This window comes from Filicampus tigris, chromosome 6 (assembly GCF_054856515.1).
Source record: "Filicampus tigris isolate MCC_2025a chromosome 6, RoL_Ftig_1.0, whole genome shotgun sequence".
Classification (NCBI taxonomy): Eukaryota; Metazoa; Chordata; class Actinopteri; order Syngnathiformes; family Syngnathidae; genus Filicampus; species Filicampus tigris.
In genome coordinates, this window is record NC_141222.1 from 2,773,157 (window position 1) to 2,780,521 (window position 7,365).

Sequence of the window (7,365 nt, forward strand, 5' to 3'; positions counted from 1 at the left end):
TGCTGTCAAGCGATTAAAATATTTAATCATAGTTAATCGCATTTTTTCATAGTTAACTCGTGGTTAATCGCATATTTTATTTATTGTAAAAAAATCCATTGATTTTTCTGTCCCATTATTTTCTTGAATTTTAATACCCTGAACATCAATAAGAGGATTGATTTTCTTATGCAAATATTTTATTAAAGGGAAGTCAACCCAAACATATTTTTTTCAAGAATATGTTTTATGCAGGTCCACTAGTTGAAACAAGGTATTCAGATAATTATTGCGTTTGTGGAATAAGAGTTAATCCACCTGATTTTAGCCATCACTGGGGGCAGCCATTTTGTCACATCTGTCGACTGAAAATAAGATCACAGTTGCTCAGGTAACAACCAATCACAGCTCACCTGTTTTCTTAAACTGAGCCATGATTGGTTGTTATTCGAGGGCATCTGTGATGTCATTTTCAGTTTCAGTTGACAGAAGTGATTAAATGGCCGACCGGGGAGATGGCTAGATTTTGCTGCTTGACTCATATTCTACAAACACAATATCAATCAGAATGCCTTGTTTCAACTAGGGGGTCTGCATAGAACATATTCTTGAAAAAAACTGGGTTGACTTCCCTCTTCAATTCAAAAAACAAGCATTGGATTCAACTCTCACAATCAGCCCCTCAGCCCTTTCAAACACACATACACCTACACGCGCACACCCCCGCACGCAGCCACACACATACACACGCACTTACACACACGCACGCACGCAAGCACCCACAAGCGTCCGCGCATGCACACACCCACACACACACACAATCATTTACATTAGTGTTTTTCTGACAGATATGTTTATTTTGTCTTGAGAGCGACTTGTTGTTCAAGCGTCATCATACAACATATCATATTTGACATGAATTGTCTTTACTGGTTGCAAGGGATCGTAGCGTGACTAACAGACGCTCTTTTGCAGTGATTGCCTTCCTCATTTTTTATATCTTGACAATGATTGGCTCAACCATTTTGAGTAGACAGTTGAACTCTTCTCGATCCACCCTGAGAAAATCTCGGAAACTCTTTGTGCCGCTGTCCTATAGAATAATAACAAATGTATTTGTAACACCAGAAAATCCAGACATTAAAAAAATGATAATTCAAACAATTAAAACACGACTTGAACAAAAGGGGAAATTGTCTTTTGAGTTTGGGTTTTGACATTAGTTTCATGTTTTTCCTTGTGTTCCTTTGTCTGTCTCTCATTAAGTTGTTGAGTCCACCTGTACTTGTCATCCCAGTCCCTTGTGTTAGCCAACCAGCTCCCTCCTACCCTCTGTGTCTTGTCCAGGTGTTCCTCGTTGAATCGTCAACTTGTCTGTATTTAGTTCCCTGCTTTCTTTTGGTCCTTGTTGGTTCGTTGCGGTTTGTCATTTGTCAAAGTCAAATCCAGTCCAGTCCAGTCCAGTCCAATCCTGTCCTGTCCTAGTCCTAGTCCTAGTGTGCCTGGCTTTTGTATTCGTGGTGAGAAGCTGGTCCTTAACATTGTGACCCTTGCAGCCTTGAGGGGAGCTCTTCCGACACTTGAAATCAACCTCTTGGCTGCAAACTGGTCTCACCTGGACCATCAGAGTGTCCTCCAGCCACTCTACCCTTCTGAGCCTATTCCCGTTACAGCGGCGCAGGGCTTGCGTCCACCACCTGAATCTGTTCCCGTTCCAGCCTTGCCTGCCTTTTTTGAACAACGCACATGCACATAACTCTGTTGACATGACTGACAGCTGCTTGTCCTGCCGCCGCGGTGGACCTGCACCGATCGACAGAAGCGCGCGACGAGTGGGCGGGGTCTGATCGGTGACGGACATGTAGTGTGATGTCTCGCCCGGTCCAAGACATAGAACGATATCTTGTAGTCTGACAGCGCAACCGTTGAGCGACGAAAAAGTTGTGTAGTCTGAGAAGGAGGCCTTCTCAGACTACATCAGGGGTGGCCAAGTCCGGTCCTCAAGAGCCACAATCCAGCCTGTTTTAGGTTTACCCCTCTGGCAACACACCTGATTCAAATCATCAGGCTCATTATCAGGCTTTTGCAAATCTTGCTGATGAGCTGATCATTTGAGACAGGTGTGTTGCCATAGGGATAAACCTAAAACAGGCTGGATTGTGGCTCTTGAGGACCGGACTTGGCTACCCCTGGACTACACGACTACAAGACTTAAGATGATGTCAGACTACATGAATATAGCCTGATTTTGGGCCGACAGACGTGTCGCAAACAAACATAAGTGCTTATATCCGATTTTGAGTTGTCCTGACGCATCGTAGTGCGACATAATCAACGATTGGTCGTTTGGCGTCTGGGACGCTTCACGACGACCACAACGAAATTCTGGCATGTCAGAATTTTTGTTCAGCTTGCCGCATAGTGTGACATGTCCTACGTCGTCCTTCGATTGGTTCTTCGGCATTGACCAATAGGAAGACAGTGCCGTCCTACTTATGACGAGCGACTGGATGTGGTGTGCACCAACAAACTATATTCTGGTGCACAGTATTTAAAAAGTGACTCGAACAAATGGGGAAATTTTGGAAAGGATACGTAGCATTTCAACTCAAGCTCCGTTTTCTGCTAACTGCAAAACTAGTAGCTGATTTGTAAGCGTGGTGTCATTAAACAAATTTGTTACCTCAAATTCTTTTTGGAGAATAGACAGTCCGTGCTGCCCTCTCCCCACCATCCAGGAACGGGTCCATAGTCCCTTTTTTTTGGGTTGCCTTTTCTGAAGTCAAGTCAAGTCAAATTTATTTGTATAGCCCTTAATCACACGAAAGTCTCAAAGGGCTCCACGTGTCCATAGCTGACAACATCTAAACGACCTTGATCTTAACCCCCTGGAGGGCAAGGAAAAACTAAAAAAAACACCATCTGGGAAAAGATGAGAGACCTTGAGAAGGGACCACAGATGGGGAATCCCCCTTCCAGGAGGATCAGGCTGTAATGGATGCCTAGTGGGCGACATTTAACACCTTTGATATACTATACAGTGTTAGTTAAAATAATATGAAAGTTAATCAAATGAAGTGCTGCAGGAAGATGACTTCGGTGACGTGGGTACCTACCCAGTTGATCAATGTAGAAATCTCCATAGCAGCGCCTCCTTGGATGTGGTCAACCTCCGATCTTGTAGCGGTCAGTTGCTATGGGATCGAAAAAGCAACCAATTCGAGTGTCATCACCTAATTCCCAAGCCTGGGAAAAGGGGGCAGAGAAAAGAATAGAAGCTGCAGTAAAGAGGCCAAAACAAATAGTTCAACTAAATGCAGAAGTGTACAAAAACTCTTTAGTCATGTTTTGAACTTATGAACCACGCACATGCAGTGGCACAAAATGCCTCCGTCAACATGACTACACAACTGCTTATCCTGCCTCCGTTGACATGACTGACAGCTGCTTGTCCCACCTCCGCGATGGACCTGCAGCGATGGACAGAATCTTGGCGGAAGTATGCGACGATTGGGCGGGGTCTGATCGGTGACAGACTTGAAGTGTGATGTCTCACCCAGTCCAAGACACAGAACGATAATATCTTGTAGTCTGACAGCATCGTGAATGACAAAAAAGTAATGAGAAGGCCTTTAGTGTTTGCTTCTCTATACAAGCTAATGCCCGCGACTGACAATTCTCGGTGCAACCAAATCAGAAGACCATTTTTTCATGTAATTTGTTTCTTGGGGGGGACAGAAAATCAGAAGCATCATGCGTCTGCCTGTCACACCTACTATATTTCTATTCCCGTTCGGGTGAAATCTGAGAAACCCACAAATTTTATCTGTAGGTTATTACTATATACAGTATTCATATATATATTATTATATTATGTATTAATTGTACTGTTTTTGCAAGGCTTAGATAACAAGAATCAATTGCTGTTATTGATTTATAGATAACAAGAATAAATTGCTGTTATTGATTTATTTGTATGCATCCAGTGCATAATTGCAGGACTGTTGTCTGTGTGAACACCATTGTATCAGCTACTGCAGACAAACACTGTTATGCAAAGAGGAAACAAATCAGAGGTGAGAAATTTTTGAAATGAGTAAATATGGTAAATATTATGCTGAATATGCAGTTCTGACAGATACAAGTGAAGCGCATCGTCAACTCATCCAACCTATGTGTTGTATGTCAAGCATGGAAAGTCAAGGACAAAAGAATGGAGAAGGAAAGGGAGAGCTTGAAGGGAGGATGGAAATATGAAGTGAAACAAACAAAAATACTTCAAAAAAGAAATGAGTGAAAATGAGACAGGGTGCAAATATTCACAACCAGAGACAGCACAATCACATTTAAAAAGCAGACAAGCAGAAACTTCTGCATAATAAAGAAAGCAACTAATATACAGTATAGTAGCTCTCAATTGGAGACCTGCCTGGTTTACATGACACATTTTTAAAGCGGGAATCTTAAGTACAACTTTGAAGGTAATTATTTCCTCCCTCCAAAAGAAACAGGTAATGATACATTTTGGGGGTTTGAAATGATATTTAATAAACTTAATATATTCTTGTATGTCCGCTGATAGTGTAGTGGTACACAACGCCTGAGTTGTGTGCGGGCAGCGTGGGATCGATTCCCGCTCAGTGACAGTGTCTATGTGTGCCCTGCGACTGGCTGGTGACCAGTTCGGGGTGTAGTCTGCCTTCGCCCATTGACGGCTGGGATAGGCTCCAGCAACTCCCCGCGACCCTATATAGGATAAGCGGTTTGGAAGATGACATGACATGACATGACATAATTCTTGTTAAGTGTCCTTTCATGATTTGGGTCATCTTTTAGAAGATGGTGACAATAAACAAAATATACATTTTATATTAAATGTCTTTGCATACATGCAGTAATAGACTTGTTTATGTGGAGATTCGGTCATGTACCTCATGTTAATTTCTCGTTGGTCATCATCCCGCCCAAAGTCACCTCCTTGTTAGTTATCGTCAGGCCCACTGTCCTCCTTCTTTGCACCCTACTCAGTAATCCTTGTTACCTAAAGAAAATTCAAAACTCTTCAGGCCACCTTTTTGAGCAAGGCAATAACTTGCTGTGGTAAGTTTGCGCTTTTTTTTTTAAATTGCTGGCATATCATTCAGTTCTGAAGTTATGTGTAGCATCACAATTATGTGATGTGTGTTCTCTCAGCTGCAGAATTTCACCACCTTACACTGGTGGAACATATGAAGCACCAGCAAATACAGGCCAGTGTGAACGCTGGTAGGATAAGCGGTATCGATAATGGATGGATGGATGGATGTTTTGTCACATTATCTTTGCCATTTGAAAGTGAAAATTTGGATGCCACATTGCATACTATTTTATCCCTGGGTCAGAGCAATATGTTAAACCAACTGAATGGAAATCATACATTTACTCACTTTCGAGGTTAGCGTCATGCTAATACCTTAACTGCCTTGTGCATTTCCTACTGTGTTTTTCAGCTGGGATATCAGGATGTGGCAGTAGCACTGGTGCCCATTACCACCAACCGCAGACTCCACAGTGACATAATCCGCAGCGAGAGACCCAACAACGAGCAATCGCATTCCCTGGTATTATACCATAGTCTTGCTGTACTCTTTCACTACATAAATTTGGTGACAGGGACACAGGAGTAGTATTTTTTGGCATAGTACGGCTTACAATCCAGATTTTGTGTTCAGGATCCCGAGATACACGACAACAATATTAGAATTTGTTGCTAGTCCCTAACTTTTGAGGATTTTGTTTCCAGAGGGATATCGGAATACGGTGCGATGCAGTATTACAACCCACATGTTGCCCCACAACATACCCCAAATGGTATGTCATGTATTTCTCTAATTTGCTTTGACAATGAAATGTCTTTCTAGACAAATTTAAATCGCACTAGTTGCCATTTTTAGAAATGTTGCAGCCTTTGTTTTTCTCTCTAGACGGAAACTATCAAAAGTTTGATCCGAAAGAGACAGCATCGTTGCAGCGGCAAGAAGGCGTTCAAAGAGACAAAGAGTCAAGACTGTACGTTTGGTGAGTTATCTCACAAGTAAACTACTTAATAAGACAACACAGTTGTTTTTAAGCACAATGCTCTGACGGAGTTTCTTTTGTGGCGTAAAATCATTCCTCCTTTTGTGCCTCCCGGCAGTCCATTTATCTTAAAAATCTCCACGGCCACCGATGCAATAGCATGAGGTGACGGCCAGTGTTTGTGGGATTTACAATATATTAAAATGAAGTGTTCACATTCACCATTTTTTTTATTACCTCAATATATAAATATACTTCAGAAGTTAATGAGCTAGTCTCGTTTTCTGCGCTGTGACGTGTGACAGGCAAGCGCGTTCATGTTTGTGGGCGTGTGAGATTAGTCGAATCACTGAATGGAGTAGGAGGCGTTTAGAGGGGCATGAGTTGAGATCCATATTTCAAATCTTGTAAATCTTACCAAAAAGATGAAACTAGAATCAGGTGATGGTAAAATTGCAAGCTATAAGATGTAAGTATTTTTAGAGGTGCTTGGATGGAGCCAGGCTTGTCGTTTGCATCGTCAAGTGTTTTAACTTGCTGACTGCTAGTTATTTATTTATTTTAATCTTGTCTTTCAGTTGTGCTCAACAGTTTGACTGCGCGCTGACCCAGAAAGATTTTTGTACAGCTGGGAAGCATTGGCTTCATTTTGCTCATGAGCATAAAGGGGTCATCCCAACGCATGCTATTGCCTCGGACCCAAGTCAAGCTTAGTTTACTGTGGTATTGTTCTTTATTGGATGGATTGTTATGTTATGTGTTATGTTCAAAAAATATATTTTTTACAACAATATGGACTGTTGTTCTTACAGTCAATCACTTTACATTCAGTCGATTTAAATCTTATGGTACGTGGTTGACAAACAAACATTTCAGACTAAAACTGACTTACCAGCCGGATGGTGTTCATCCAAACTCTCTTCGTAGCAACATCCACCATGTCGTTACCAATTCCACTACCAGCTGACTCTTGTTTACTAATCATATTTCTTCTTCTACTCATAAACACTGCAATGACAATGTCACTACCATCACATACAGGCCAATACCAGCTGCTCACAGTACCACCACCCTCACTAGCTCCCCCTGAAGGCCCCCATTATCATTACCACCATCGGGCAGCTTTCCCATTGAAACCATCACTGGCAGACGCATCCCTCGCACACACAAACAACGTGGTTTTAACAGTGGTAATCTAGTATATGTTAATACTGCTCATCCATACCACAATGAGCGCACGTCCAGCACAATAATTAATCTGCCCGTGCTGAACGTGCGCTTCCTTTTAAACAAAACTTTTATCATAAATGACCTGATTCTAGACAATAA

General features: G+C 42.0%; 1 long non-coding RNA gene across 1 annotated transcript; it reads right to left on the reverse strand.

Moving 5' to 3' along the window:
• Window positions 1-906: 906 nt before the first annotated feature.
• Window positions 907-7,011, reverse strand: LOC147145461 (uncharacterized). The gene is made up of 5 exons (XR_015087276.1): window positions 6,929-7,011; window positions 4,911-5,020; window positions 3,096-3,225; window positions 2,921-2,981; window positions 907-1,072 (listed from the first exon to the last, which is right to left on the reverse strand). It is a non-coding gene; the product is annotated as an uncharacterized LOC147145461 (long non-coding RNA).
• Window positions 7,012-7,365: the final 354 nt, after the last annotated feature.